This window comes from Thalassophryne amazonica, chromosome 20, assembly GCF_902500255.1.
Source record: "Thalassophryne amazonica chromosome 20, fThaAma1.1, whole genome shotgun sequence".
Lineage (NCBI taxonomy): Eukaryota > Metazoa > Chordata > Actinopteri > Batrachoidiformes > Batrachoididae > Thalassophryne > Thalassophryne amazonica.
In genome coordinates this window covers 61,438,647-61,455,618 of record NC_047122.1, presented here as the reverse complement: position 1 = coordinate 61,455,618, position 16,972 = coordinate 61,438,647, and positions in this window count along the sequence as shown.

The following is a 16,972-nucleotide window of genomic DNA, read 5'->3' as shown; positions in this document are numbered from 1 at the left end:
ACACAGCCATTCCAGCAGTGTAAACAAGGGACAGAAAAGCTCCAATAGCAACACATACAGAAGGAGTCTTGCTTCATTCTTTGCACAGGACGTTACTGCACCACCAAATTTTTGCATATAAAAATAGTTGCTGTGTTAATGTTCATAATTTCATTTACAGTACCTTTACGATCCATTAATAGTGACCACCTTGCCCCCCATCACATTTAATCTAAGAATAAAGTATAAACTCAGAATCTCTAGAACAGTTTATCTGAGGAAACCCATTTTGCTTACTCACTGACATCTGATTCTAAAACTTTTCCTGATTTTTGTTAATCATGTATTTTATTGTGGTATTGTTATCTTTTTTATATTTTATATAATATATATATATATATATATATATAATATATATATATATATATATATATATATATATATATATATATATATATATATATATATATTAATATATTTTATATATTGTTATCTGTTATTGTTCTGTTTTTGTTACTTGTTTTTCACATCATTATCTGTTCTCACACTCACAGCCCAGAACACACATATCAAAGAGGCAGATAGAAAAGAAACTGCAAACATGCAAAACAGCCTCCCAGAACAAGAACACACACACACACACACACATACTGTGGACAGTGATTAATGAGGTTTTGTTGTTGCCGTGTAACACTGCATCTGCTGCCAGGCTGGACCTCAGCACGAGTCGGAAACAATATGGACTTCTTGGTCCATTGTGCAGCAGCAGTGGCCAGTTGTAAAAACACACACGCTTGCCCTCATTATGCTGGTGGCAACCTCATTTTGCCCCCAACCGACCCTTTTGCACACAAATGCATACACACACACACACGCCAACTATGCATTTTGCATGCATCATCTCCCACGACCGGGACAACCTGCATCCATAATTCCCATAATGCTTCATCTTATCTCTCCTGTGATTTTGGCTTGCAGCCGGCAAGCATTCCACACCATCGTAACCATATGAACTTGAGTTGTCCTTAAAGGTTTGATATCAAGGTTACCCTGAGCGTTTTCAGAAGAATCTGCATCTGCATAGAAAAGTCAAAAACATTTCCCATCCTTTGTTTCTTTAGATCACCAATTATTCGAGCTCTGGTGTTGGCTGCACCGTTAAACCGCTGCTCCAATGTAGTGTTAAGACAAACAGCCACACCATCACAGGGGCTCCACCAGGATCACAGCGTGTAGCTTTTAACATCTGTTTCAGCGCCATTTTGCACGACACTGCAGCTTCAGCATTTTGTTTAAGCAGCAGGTTGCGGTGTGTAACGTGTGTGTGTGTGTGTGTGTGTGAGGCATAGAGACACCTGGTTACCATCTCTGACTTCAGCATAACCAGTTTGCCTTAAATATTTGTACTACTGATAGCAACCGTAAATAACTTTCCCGTGGCCTTTCTGTGTGGAGTTTGCATGTTCTCCCCGTGTTTGCGTGGGTTTCCTCCAGGTGCTCCGGTTTCCTCCCACATCCAAAGACATGCGGGTTAGGTGGATTGGACTCTTTAAAATTGTCCATAGGTGTGTGTGTGGGTGTGTCTGTGTTTGTTTGTCTATTTGTGGCCCTGCGACAGACTGGCGTCCTGGGTGTACCCCGCCTCACGCTCTATAACTGCTGGGATAGGCTCCAGCCCCCCGCGACCCTTAATTGGACTAAGCGGTAGAAGATGAATGAATGAATGAATGAACGACACAACTCACTAAGAAAATATCAAAGTCCACAGTGATGAACCCCATCACTGCTGCAACAGCAGCTTTAAAAGATGTGACGTTTCTATCTATCAATAAAGTGTCAAAACCTTTCAGCAAAACTAAATTTTTACTGATTTATTGCTAGTAAATATGAGTCATGTAAACACTTGGTCAGGCTACTTTCAGCATTTTCAGCTTTATTTACTTACTTGGATCTCTCTCTGTATTGCACAAGGATTCCCAGTTTGCTCCATTAAGCAGCACATCATCAGCTCATCAGATCATCAGAGCAGACTACATCATATGTAGTGCCAAAAAAAAAAAGGTCATTGGAACACCACACAGTGATTTCAATTCAATTTGGAGGAGAAACTTAGCATATATTGTCTGGAATCTTTTATGCTGAGGTCATAGGTCAAAGGTCAAGGTTAAGTCAGAGATTATCATTTAATGTCCTCTGCAATATCTTCAACATAAAAGAAGCTATTTGAGTCAAACATTGTGGGTAAACTTGGTGGATCCCCCTCAACATAGGTCATGCCAAGTTCATAGCTCAAAGGTCAAGGTCAAATCATAGGTCATCACCTAAAATACATCACTGACCAAACCTCAGGAGCAAGATGAGATGTTGGTTTTCTGCAAAGATGTCTGCTCTCATGGGATGAAATTATCTAGCGCTGACCAGGCACCGAACCTGTCTGGATGTTGTGCACAAAAGAAACAACACTAACAACAACTGCGAAAAAGATAAACAAAGACTAATAATAGTTTAGTGATTTTTTTTTTTTTTTTGCATTATCTCCTCTGGCTGTGGACTGGCTGGTGGTCAGATATGTTGGATGATGTGTACATGGTAAGGTCACTCAGTTAGCACCGAGAGCAGGGGGGTTACAGGAGGGGGGTTACCTCACCGGAGAGAAGCTGAAGCCAAATGGCAGAACAAAGACGTGGCGTGGCTGTGAGTTTTATGGAGCCTGCCTGGAGTGTTGTCGGTGGGGGACTGAAGGTCATGTGTAGCAGCTGAGTACAGGGGCAATAATTCAACAAACAAATTAACATTTCACTCCACCACTTGGGACACTGCCTCTTCTTACCGTGTAGTCATTTTAAAATAATCTGCATTTCCTTTTAAATCCATTCTGCTTGCAGAGTGCAGCCTCTTAAATTAAAACCATGAAGCGTGTCGAGTTTTTAACGGCATTTACAGTATGTTTGCAGTCATACATTTTCTTTTCAGCGGTTTATTCACCCAAACTAATTTATCTTTTTGTTTGTTCACATTTTTTCATAAAGTCATATATGCAAAGTCATTTTTTTTCTTCATTTTCAAGTTAAAAATAGTTTTTCAAGTTAAAAATAGGATTTTACAATAAACTTTATTAACTACTCTTCTTTCAGCTGTTCTCATTAGGGGGCGCCACAGCAGATCAATCGTCTCCATCTCACCCTGTCCTCTGTATCTTCATCTGTCTCACCAACCACCTGCATGTCCTCCCTCAGCACATCCATAAACCTCCTCTTTGTCCTCCCTCTTCTCCTCCTGCCTGGTGGCTCCATCCTCAGCATCCTTCTCCCTATTCCTCCTCTGCACATGTCCAAACCATCTCAATTGCGCCTCTCTGACTTTGTCTCCAAATCGTCCCACCTGAGCTGTCCCTCTGATATGTTCGTTCCTAATCCTGTCCATTCTCATCACTTCCAAAGAGAATCACAAAATCTCCAGTTCTGTCTCCTATCTTCTCGTTAGTGCCACTGTCTCTAAGCCGTCCAACATAGCTGGCCTCACTACTGTCTTGTAAACTTTCCCCTTCACTCTTGCAGATATTCTTTGGTCACAAATCACTCCACCCTGCCTGCACTTTCTTCTTCACCTCTCTACCGCACTCTCTATTACTTTGGACAATGGACCCCAAATATTTAAACTCATCTACTTTCACCACTTCTACGCCTTGTAACTGCACTATTCCACTGGGCTCCCTCTCATTCACACAGATGTACTCAGTCTTACCCCTACTGACTTTCATTCCCCTTCTCTCCAGAGCATATCTCCACCTTTCCAGGCTAGACTCGTGCTCTACTCTCACTACAAATAACAATGTCATCTGCAAACATCAGAATCCATGGAGAATCCTGTCTGATCTCACCCGTCAAGCTGTCCATCACATAACAAAAGACTTTATTGACGCACTGTTGTAATTCTAAAGTAATGGAATTAAAATTACAGCAAATTTTTACTGATAAGACAGGGCCAGATTTGGCTGTCATCATAATTCTGTTACAGTAGAATTATCCACTAGTGTGGAGTCCACCCAGGCCTTTTTCTATTTTTATAATGCCCCATTCTTGCAGTTGGGGTCAGAGGTTTACATACACTCATCATGGACAAGAATGTTAGCGTAATTTTTGGCTTTTAATGAGGTCTTTGAACTGTTTTTTTTTTTTTTTTTTTCACCAGGGTGGAACAATTGTGCAGCATACATTATTAATAACAAAAAAGCAAGACTTGGTTGTATAAGTTTGAATTTATTTTGGATCTTCTCTAATCCACACATATATCCGTCTCAAAAAGGAGGTCTGTAATTTGAAACATGTTTATTACCTGCTGAAAATACAAACAATATGACATTACAAAGCCTCAGTACAGTGGTAGTGAGGACTTTGTATGTTTTGAGGTCATTTTTCAATTCTAAACTGTCAATTAGCTACAATACATTCATAACAAAAACAGCCATCACACTACATGTATAATGAAGAATAATCTGTGCATATCTTGCTTTGAAATCCTGAAAATGTATTGCCTTGGGGCAAAATGTTCATTTTCTGCACCTACTTACACCAATCAAGGGTGATGAAGAGGCTGAGCCAATCCCGGCAGTCATAGGGTGTGAAGCAGGGTTCACCCTGCACAGGATGCCAGTCGATCGCAGGGTCACATATAGACAGAGAAACACAGTCACACCCACATGCACGGTCAATTTAAAGTCACCGATTTAAATTCACCGAACACGTCTTTGGAAGTGAGAGGAAGACAGAGCACCCGCGGGGAACCCACACAAACAAGGAGAGAACATGCCGACTCCACACAGATCAGACCATGTGGGAAGTGAACCCACAACCTTCTTGATGTGAGGCAGCACTGGGGCAATTTGTCATGACAAAGCCACCCACTGTGTTCCCAGCTGGATGCTGCACTTACTTATTTCTCTGCATATTTAAAATAATTATTTTGTAGTGGATTAATCATTTTCTCTCAGTACTGGCTGTTGGAAACACCTCTGATCACTTCTGGAATCACAGAGAACTGCTTCAGCAGCAGCTTTTCTATCTCTCTCTCTCTCCTGCACTTCATGAGGTGGAGAACGCATTTTGAACCGTCTCTAAAAGGTAATTATTTGTAATGTTTATATTGTAATAGCTTGGTAAAACAGTTGCATGTTCATTCCTTCTTATAAGTAGCTGTTAAAGTATGTTTACGCTAGATTTAACATCTCGTTATAATTGTTCAGATGAGCTGCACTGTGATACGGTGCGCCAACGCAATCACTCACACTCAGTGTTTTTTAATTGTTTGTGCAATGTGAAGTTCACATAATTAATGCATGACAGAGATTTTGAACATTTCAAAATTTTCTTTGCGCACTTGCATGAAGCCGCGTACAGTTTACAACGACTTTACTCTCCTGAACAGCAGATTGCGTACCAGTGCGTGGATCAAATTCGTGCAAGTGTCAAGGCACCTTAAGCCAACATGCCTCCCTGAGGCAAAAACAGCCTCTGGCTAATAGCAATATTCAAATTGTGAGTTTAACAATGTGAGAATCTCTGCTGATGGTCTTCCCATGCGCTGCTCATAATCTGAAAATGCCATCAAAGTGGTCCTTCAAAGGGTCTCTAAGTGTACATTATGTCAAATTCATGATGCCTCGTCAGCTCCTCCCGGTGACAGCAGGGGATGAAATTAATCAATATTCACTGTAAAATGAGCACACTCGAAGCTCTGCAGAGGGACCAGGGTATTAGCTGTGGTGGACGCTACAAACGCATGCAAGAAAATGAACATCTTGTGCAGCGTGCACACGTACACACAAAGGCAGCTCACGGATTCGCCTGTAATATTTACTGTTGAGAGAGAACAGAGAAGCCTGTCGACAGGGTCAGATAATTAAACCAGAGGTAAATTATAACACCTCTCTCCTCCCCCTCGTCTCCAGTCTCTTCGCCCCTTCGGTCTTCCTCGCACTCTCTCACTTATTGCTTGTCAGCAAATCAACCTCCAAATGAAAATGGCAACCTGAAAATAGAAGCGAGTACACGGGGAGACGTCTGACATGCGGCCAGTTATGCCACAAAGCAGAGGTGAAAATAAAATTTTGCATCCTATATAGGGGAACTCTGGTATTTTTCAACCTAGACTTTATTTTTAAATGTTTTTGATGTCAACTTTTCAGTTGGTGCAATCATATTTAACTCAATAAATGTAAAGAAACTAAATGACCGATCAGAAGGTTCCAGGTTCAAATCCCACCCCTGCCACATTTCTCCATGTAATGTGGAGTTGCGTCAGGAAGGGCATCCGGCGTAAAACTTGTGCCAATTCAACATGCAGATCCACCTTGGATTTGCTGTGGCGACCCCAAGTGCAAACAAGGGAGCAGCCGAAGGGACTTACTTACACAGCGCACTTGTGTTATTATAATCTGGTTGTCGATGAGAAGCTCAGTCTTCTGCTTATAACAGAAACAAGCTACTCATAAACAAATGACTTGTATAATGACTTAATGGAAACTGGTGCAGCTAAACGCGCAGGTGGCTATTGTAAGGCCACCGCCCCTGCTCAAGCAGCTGTGTAATCGGTCATTATACAAAGTTTTAGATTTACTGAGGTAAACATGCACATGCTTACCTCAGTAAATGTAAAGAAACTTTTAAAAATGACTAATTGTACAGTTAGCTGCTTACCTTAGCCTCCTGTGCGTTCAGAGGTTATGCTAATCAATCAATCAATCAATCAACTTTTTTCTTGTATAGCGCCAAATCACAACAAACAGTTGCCCCAAGGCGCTCCACATTGCAAGGCAAGGCCATACAATAATTATGAAACACAGTCTACGTCTAAAGCAACATAACCAAGGGATGGTCCAGGGTCACCCGATCCAGCCCTAACTATAAGCCTTAGCGAAAAGGAAAGTTTTAAGCCTAATCTTAAAAGTAGAGAGGGTATCTGTCTCCCTGATCTGAATTGGGAGCTGGTTCCACAGGAGAGGAGCCTGAAAGCTGAAGGCTCTGCCTCCCATTCTACTCTTACAAACCCTAGGAACTACAAGTAAGCCCGCAGTCTGAGAGCGAAGCGCTCTAATGGGGTAATATGGTACTACGAGGTCCCTAAGATAAGATGGGACCTGATTATTCAAAACCTTATAAGTAAGAAGAAGAATTTTAAATTCTATTCTAGCATTAACAGGAAGCCAATGAAGGGAGGCCAACACGGGTGAGATATGCTCTCTCCTTCTAGTCCCCGTCAGTACTCTAGCTGCAGCATTCTGAACCAACTGAAGGCTTTTTAGGGAACTTTTAGGACAACCTGATAATAATGAATTACAATAGTCCAGCCTAGAGGAAATAAATGCATGAATTAGTTTTTCAGCATCACTCTGAGACAAGACCTTTCTGATTTTAGAGATATTGCGTAAATGCAAAAAGGCAGTCCTACATATTTGTTTAATATGCGCTTTGAATGACATATCCTGATCAAAAATAACTCCAAGATTTCTCACAGTATTACTAGAGGTCAGGGTAATGCCATCCAGAGTAACGATCTGGTTAGACACCATGCTTCTAAGATTTGTGGGGCCAAGTACAATAACTTCAGTTTTATCTGAGTTTAAAAGCAGGAAATTAGAGGTCATCCATGTCTTTATGTCTGTAAGACAATCCTGCAGTTTAGCTAATTGGTGCGTATCCTCTGGCTTCATGGATAGATAAAGCTGGGTATCATCTGCGTAACAATGAAAATTTAAGCAATACCGTCTAATAATACTGCCCAAGGGAAGCATGTATAAAGTGAATAAAATTGGTCCTAGCACAGAACCTTGTGGAACTCCATAATTAACTTTAGTCTGTGAAGAAGATTCCCCATTTACATGAACAAACTGTAATCTATTAGACAAATATGATTCAAACCACCGCAGCGCAATGCCTTTAATACCTATGACATGCTCTAATCTCTGTAATAAAATTTTATGGTCAACAGTATCAAAAGCAGCACTGAGGTCCAACAGAACAAGCACAGAGATAAGTCCACTGTCCGAAGCCATAAGAAGATCATTTGTAACCTTCACTAATGCTGTTTCTGTACTATGATGAATTCTAAAACCTGACTGAAACTCTTCAAATAGACCATTCCTCTGCAGGTGATCAGTTAGCTGTTTTACAACTACCCTCTCAAGAATCTTTGAGAGAAAAGGAAGGTTGGAGATTGGCCTATAATTAGCTAAGATAGCTGGGTCAAGTGATGGCTTTTTAAGTAATGGTTTAATTACTGCCACCTTAAAGGCCTGTGGTACATAACCAACTAACAAAGATAGATTGATCATATTTAAGATTGAAGCATTAAATAATGGTAGGACTTCCTTGAGCAGCCTGGCAGGAATGGGGTCTAATAAGCATGTTGATGGTTTGGATGAAGTAACTAATGAAAATAACTCAGACAGAACAATCGGAGAGAAAGAGTCTAACCAAATACCGGCATCACTGAAAGCAGCCAAAGATAATCTGATTGTCAATAAGGGGCTTATCATGTGCGTATGTTTATATTGAGGTAAATGTGGATGTTTACCTCCATAAGGATCTTCTCCATGCTAACAGATACTTCTAATGATATTACTGCCTGTTCATTGGGGACAAGAAGCACCTTACTGTTTGTTTTTTAGCTACTACGTACAATAACATTAGTGCTACCAGGGGAAATCCAAATTGATTTATTTCCTACTAGCTAAGCTAGCGGGGACTCCTGGTACAGCACTGGTGTCACAAGCGAGAAGTCTTGTTTTTGAATCCCACCTGAAACCACAAAGATTTATCACTCAGTTACCAACTGCTGTTGTTGGCAGGATGTGACAGTTGACCAAATAGTCATAGGCGAAGGTTGTTCGTGCTTAAATGCACCTGTTTCCCTTCAACTCTCGTGCATGCTGCGTGTGTGCATGTATGTGCGTGCATGAGTGTGTTTTCCATTGCAGTAATTAAACTTCCATGCATTCCATTAGTGACTAATACACACCTGGATACAAACAGTGTCGACCACAGACCTGCTCCTTTGTGACTCACCTACACATCAGACCTGACACTGCTCGTAGCATATGCACACGTGTGCAAGAGCACACATGGAATTAATACATACTCACACATCAGCAATAGGTGGTGCTTCCACTGCGTATTAAAATTCATGTGTGAGCTCTGGACTCTTGCAGAATCACCAATGCACATCAGCTGTGGTGACATATAGGGCCTATTAACCCAACACGCACACGCGCATGGCAAAGGCCATTGTTCTGTGAGTATGAGGGCGAGACGATGTCTAACAGTGGGAGGGAGGGGTGTTTCTATGGTGACCAAGGTGCCAGAAGGAAGAGGGGGGGATCCACCTCCTGACCCTCAATGAGAAGGCAAATGACTTGATGCTAAGATGAAGCAAGACGGCAGTCAAAGCAGGAGCGAGAGACAGAGAGACACCGATCACTCGTCAAGGAAAACCGCCGTGACTGTTAGCAGAGCATAAGCCTCAGCGGTCAGTTTGAGGCACTTAGCATTAGCATCAGAAAGACATTGTGCTAACAGCAGCAAAGACAGCAGTCCCCCCTTTTGTGTTTCCTGCACAAAGCCAAGGGCACGGCAGGATTTTACGCGACTGCTGCACGCCCCAATCTCCCAAAGCATTTGCATCAACATTTAAAAAAAAAAAAAAAAACATGCACCAGACTCACAATGAAAGCAAGGCCAGCAAAGTCTTAGCCCAGGATTCATGGGAGCACAACAGAGAGGAAAACCAGTTGAAGTCCATCTTTGGCAACAGAAACAGAAAAGTCCTCCAGCTGTTTTTTTAAGATGCGGTTTTGTAATGAAAAATGTCAAAATGCGCACGCCACCACATATAATATTAAACTGAATGTACATTATATAATGGTAAGGCCTTGCAACAGAAAATAAGCAGAACCCAGAAGGGCACTCAGAGATGACACCTCTCCTTCAAGGCCAAACTAATACAGGAAAACAAGTATTCTTACCGTTTGCGATATTTAAGATAGAGATTTGCCTGGGAAGAGCTTACAGCATCATGAAATTGCTGAACAGAAGTGTTTGGTGATGTCCATGTATTTACAGGGGAAGGTCCAAGTCTTTAGGGGCTTCCTGTCGTACTGTATGGTTGTAAGACTTGGATGCTAACCGGTGACCCAAGGCAATGACTGGCTGCCTTTAGTACTAGGTCTCTTTGGTGGATTCTCAGGTATTGCTGGAATACCTTTGTATCCAGCAAATGGGAGACTGAGGAGGAGTACACTCGCAAGGTGGGGAAATGTCAGCTACAACATTTTGGCCATGTGGTACATTTCTCTGTGTGTGGTCCAGCACATGGATGCCTCAGTTTTGAAGGTACTAGTGCAGTGGTGTCCAAACTATTCCAGAAAGGGCCGAGAGGGTGCAGGTTTTCTTTGCAACCACTGACTCCAGCAGGTGATTTCACTGATGAACTCATCCCACCTGCTCAAAGTGATATTAATCAGTGAAATCACCTGCTGGAGTCAGTGGTTGCAAAGAAAACCTGCACCCTCTTGGCCCTTTCTGGAATAGTTTGGGCACCACTGTACTAGTGGATGGAGAAGGTCAAGGGGTTGCCCACGCTTCACCTGGCTGCAGCAGGTGGATGGTTACATTCAAGAAGTGTGGATGGATTGGTTTTCTGTCTGAGTGGTTGGACTGAGGCCTCAAGGTGGTTCTGTGGTGTGATGGATGCAGTAACATGCAATGCTAGCATATGCATCCAGACTTGACTTGGATTCATTTCAAGTTAGACCTGTTGATCAACTCCTTGATTTTGCAGAATTCACAGTGCTGCTCTGGTTTCAGTATCCAGGATCCTTCTCATACAGATGGTCCAGCAAAAGAGATCAACTACGAGGGTAGGCTGAAAAGTTCTAAGGCTCCCCATGAAGGAGTAATGCATTAACTGCATTATAGTGAGCCTTAGAGCCTACCCTCGTATGTTAACATGGGAAGATGCTGGAGACTCCTGCAGAACTATAGGATCTAATCTGAAGTGTTTAGTTTGTTTGACTTCTTGTAGCTTCTGGTGGCATCTCACAGTCTGCTGTCTGCTCTTTGTCTGGGTAGACAACAAGATCAGAAGGTTTCACAGGAGTTTACATGCAAGTTGGGTGGAGGACTTGCAAACAAGGACACATCTAGTGACCCAAACAGAATTATGGAGTTCCTTTATGATAAGTTACCAGGGACTGCAATGAGGTTGACAGTGTTCACAGGAAGAGATGTTTCAGTCTGAGCTCTACTCAGACGAGTCACAGTGCACAGCCTGGTGAATTTCTGGTCTGTAAAAGAAGCTGACAAAGTAGGCTGTGACAACACTGAGGGCACACAGGGAGGCATTTGTTCGTGGGATCTTACAGCAGTTGACATTTGACCTGTGGTCTACTGAACCTTGGCCCAGTTAGGGAGGAATTAAAGCACTGCGCTCTGCCAAACCTACGTGGAATTGTCACCAGAGCTGACTTAGCTGAAATGTCCTGTTTTGCCAGCTACGTTGATCCTCACGTCCCACAGAGCAGGTGGCTCCTAGGACAGGTGTTGGACTACAAATATACCAACTGGGTCTCAGTTCCAACTGACAAGAGGAGGAGATAAGAGAACTTTATTTACATTTCTGTTGAGAATTACACAATAAAATTTTAAAACAGAAAAAATATACAATTCATTAGTAAAAAACAAACAAACAAAAAAAACAACCCAGGGCTTCAGATAAAAAGGTCTTCAGCACTATCATCGTCATTGTCTTGTTGATGGGGAGGTATTTCCATGTCACTTTGACAGATCTCATGGTGGATCTTGCTGCATCGAGCCGACCCATCTGAGCTCACCTGCTGACTTCGGCTTCAGCCTCTCTGAATAAAGAGCTGAGGTAGCAGGAGACAACAGCTGAAATTACAGACCTACTCCTTTGCTCCAACGTCTTTGCAAGCTGTTCTTCCATTACCTTCTACATTCATCATTGCAGGGTTTGTAATACCTTGCTTGGGTGACTAAACAGGGTAATGGTGCAGTGTGGAGCAATTGCGATAAAACCAGACCTTAGGGAGTGAGTAGGCCACTCTCCAGTCACATGGATCCAATTGCATAATTTGCAAAGAAATTTTATGACTGTATGAGTTCCTGTTTTCAGGGTGTCTGCTGACAAGTCAATCATTCAGATAGTTTTTCCCTTTGGTGGTCATCAGATTACTCCTTTTTCACTTTTCATTTTTTGATTCATCCATTACTTATTGACATATTGTGTCCACAAGCTGAGAAACAAAGAGGGCTGACTATATCACCTTCACACACCTCCAGCAGGGCGGTGCAGGTCATAAATGCTGCGAGGAAAATAACCTCATATCGGAGGCTGACAGGATTTCTGCCACACGTTTGTGCCATCAATATTCTTTGACCTAATTTCTTGTTATCACGGAGCTAAATTAACCGATTACACACAGAACATGTGATATGACTCCAAACAGCCGTACAGTTTGATACCTACCAGACAAAGACTCAGACACGTCACACTGATGCTTTCGTGTTTGACACACATTTTGCTGAGCATCACATTTACACCATGAAATTAGAGCGCTGGGAGGCTCTGCCAGAAAACAAAATAATACAGGATAACAGGATATCTAGCAATTGTGGTATTTACTCCACCCAAAGTGTTATATGTCCGCCTCTCTTAAAACACCTTTCAGGCCTATGGGAACAGAAAATGACAAAGGGGAAGAGGAACCATCTCCACATGGATCATTTCAATGAATGCAGCAGAAGATGCCAAAGAAAATGGGGAGAGAGAGAGAAAAAAGTTTGGCTCCTGAAAGAAAAGGAAAGGAAGGTTACCTAGGTAACAGACGAGGATGGTTGTTGGAGGAGCAGCAGGCCTGAGTGAATAAGAACAGGAGGTCAGTGGAGGGAGACAGGAGAGCCAGAGCCATGGAGGGTGAGTCATCCAGCATACCTCTGCAGTTCAAGCAGAAGAGCCCTTTCACACATGCACCTCGTTCAGTCAACTTACCCCCATTTTAACTCCAAGGTGTCCACAGTGTCAGATGGCCCTGGACTAACTTTGACTATACATTATCCTAGCAGTTAAACTCAAAGAACTCCATCCACAAAACATGGCATTAAAGGGCATGTCCCACCAAAATCATAACAATTACGATTTAGACTGTTAATGACTACCCAATGATCCACCGGGATTACTTTGTGCACTTCCGTGTCCAGTTTCAAAGTATACGGCATTTGTAACAAACAGCTACAGAGATGTCCGAAAAAGTACTTGTGAGTACTCAGGTGTTTCCCACAAGTGACATCGCAACTAGTAGCGTCCCAGCGTGCACTTCAGTGGAATGTAGCTGTTAACGTTAACAACAGAGGCACAGATTAATACCAAAATTTACATAAGTGTGATGTCATGTTGTGATGACTCGTTTTTAAGCGATAACTGTTAATTTTGCTGCAGTCACAGTAAAAGCTGCGGCTCCAAGTAGATTGATGTGCACCTGCAGCCACGAGCCATAAACGCAGCCTGTCAATAACCATCTCTGCTCCAGGTTCAGCTTTTATGAGTGTTGTTATCGATAAAATCTAAAAAAATACATGTGCTGCCGGGAGAAAACAAATGTCTCGTCAGCTGCACAGTACACACGCGAGCACACACACACACAGCTAGCTTCGCAGCACACATAGACAGCTCCAAATTTACAGTCTCTCAAAGTAAAAAAAAAAAAAAAGAAACAGAAATCTAGCCACAAAACACAAAAGGGGTAAAATGCTGAATATGCCAGACTCACCATCCTGTTATGGATTAATTTCCAAATGTAAACTTCACACGATCAAAGCGCACATGTGCGCATCTTTGATTGCCACAGCTGCAGCTCTGCCTCTCTCTCGATCGTGGCACGTAAAATAACATCCATAAACTCCTGGAAGTAATGTATTCTGACTTTTTCCAATGTAACACATCTATCTCTGTGTCCAGGCAGAATGTTAAAAACAGTGTCAGATGTCCCGCGTCCATGTCCACAGCTTCAGTAAACCAGCATCCATACAAACAGCGCGTCACTTTAGGCTCCAAAAACGGACATTCTGAAAAAGTTAAGAATTTCTTGATGAAGATCAAGAAATTTGATTTTCACTTGGATTTGGCCCAAATGTAGCACATGCTAGCTTGATTCCAGAATTGATTCCAGAAGAACAACCTTACACCCAGGGCTGGTATGATTTAAATCAGCTGATTTAAATTGTTGTAAAAAACAACAAAAATAAAATTTAATCATCAACAATTATTTGTTTTAGAAATCCTTACTTAAAACATCACCGAAATATGAAATCAGTACCAATCAATTAATGGTACTTGTACATGTACCATGTACTTATACAGGTCTCGTCTGAAGACCCATTTTTATGCTTTGGCTTTTAGCACCGCGTGAGTGTGTAGTCCTCTGTGTGTTATGTTTTTTTTTGTTTTGTTTTTTTTGTGTGTGTACAGCACTTTGGAAACTGTGTTTGTGAAATGTGCTATATAAATAAAGGGTATGGTTTGATATGGTATACATGTTGTATGTGCAACATCATGTTTCAACATGTCAATAAAGATTATAACTAATGATATTATTTCTATAGTTTCATTTAGAAGAGTGAAATAAATAAAAATTAAAAAATTCCATTTAAAATCAATAAAAGCTGATTTAAAAAAAAAAAAATCATGACTTTTTACAAAAAAGTCTTCTTGTTTTTTAAACCAGCTCTGCTGACACCCTCTTTCCTGAAGGGTGAAACTTGATCTTTAGATTCTTTAAGGGGAACTAAAACTAAATCTCTGAGAGTTTTTGATTGCATCAGAAGTCAGAGGGCATTGTGTAAATCAGCCACAGTGGAAATGAAAACATTAAACTGTCTCTATAAAATGAACAGAGGCAATAAAGATAATTACAGTAACATTTTACATAATTAGGCTATTTTTTATGAATGATTTACCCATAAATTGTAGGGGAAATCCTATCTGAATACACCTGACTAAAAATAGCCTACAAGTGGAGGTGTTTGCTAGTCATGGTTGACTATTATAACTAGTCCTCCTAAACCTAGTTTTTGAGAACTGCGTACTTCACACAGATTTACCACAAACTACCAGTTTGTATTTCTGAATGTTTCATATACATGAATTCCAAGACATATTAAGTGACTTGGAAATGTTCATGTATCCATCCCCCTGACTGACCTAAAGAGAACTTCTGTGAAAGCGATGATTTACTGAAAACTCATTAATATGCTACTTACTGCTGAAAATACACTTTATTAAAAAAAAAGTATTTGGTATTTCTTCTCCAACATGTCTAACAAAGTCTGTAGCCAAACAAATGCCAAATATCATCCCAATGTCACCCTGTCAAGCAAAAGTCACAACACAGTCAGACACAAAGACAAAAAGCATTTAATGTAATTTGTCTCCTCTCAGAATTGAGCTCTTACTTATTGAATTGAAAGTCTGCAGTGTGAAGTTCATCATCTAGAGGACACAGAGGAGAGGGGGGTCAAAAGGTAAAACTGGAGAATATTAGATTGTTGGAGTGATGCCGACTGTTGTCGGAGAACAGATGGTTGCTGCGAGCTGATTGTTAACATGCACAGCACAGATATTTGATTCTGCAGATGGCAGATGGTGTGTGTGTTTACATCTATATAAATATATAGTTGAGATCTTTTTCTGACGGCACAACATATTGTACATCTTTAAATATAGGTATATAAAAAAATAATCTGGGGTAGAGGTAATCTGTTTTGGGCTTTCTGACCTTGAACACAGGGTCTCAAACATATATACACTCACTCAGATTATTAATTCAGCAATGCTCTGATCCCAGCACTCGAGAAGCTGAGTGAGGAATTGACGTGTCTGGGTTTGTGAAGGTCCTGGATCAAGACAAGGATTCAGGCTTTTAGTGACTTCCTGGACTCAGCCATCAGAAGTGTATCTATATGTGGCAAAAGGTTTTGAACTTGTGGAGACATTCAGTGATCTCAGTGGTGACATTCATGTCTCTTTGTCCGCGGCCTTTGAGATCAAGAGACACCTTGAAAGACCTTATGAAGTCATGAGATGTTAGATGATGTCAATGTCTTTGCAGGAGAAGGACGGTCTAAGTCTTTAGGGTTCAGGTGCTGCCTGTCTTGCTGTATTGTTGTGAGACGTGACACCAACTAGTGCCCTAAGACAAGGACTGCATGTCTTTGGTACTAGGTCTCTTTTTTTATTATTATTGAGGATTTATTTCATTCATTTAAAAGAAAAACAGAAAAGCAAAATTAACAAAACATTACAAACCATTGAACGAAAAAAGGAGCAGTTTGGAAGAACAAGTCTGATATATTCTGCCCCTTTTTTACAATACAATCTTGCAAAGCATCATCAATCGACATGATTGCATTTCTATGACTTTGTCACATGCCACCGACTTCTTTCCTAATTTTAACCATTATTTAAAAAACTACATCCCTAATAGATTACATTTTAAACTTCAAACATTCTAAACATTATTAACAGATTACATTTTTGGCTTTGTCACAGCCCGCTGACTTATTTCATTGTTTCATACTTACGAAATACATCAAGTTTAATACGTTTTTTAAATAATTTAAGCAACCTTGATTCTTTGATTCTTTGTTGAGGTTGTTCCATAATTTTACACCATTCACTGCAATACTCCGTTCCTTTATCTTGGTTCTGAATCTTGTTTTTTTAAAGACTTCTATGCCCTTCAAATTATAACTACTTAGTCTTTTTTCAAACATATTTTGAATGTTTATTGGTATGGTATTGTTATTCGCTTGGTACATTATTTGTAGTAATTTCAAATCAACTAAATCATGAAATTTAAGTACCCTATACTTAATGAACAACGGATTAGATGGATCTCTAAATCGACTGTTGCCAATCACTTTTA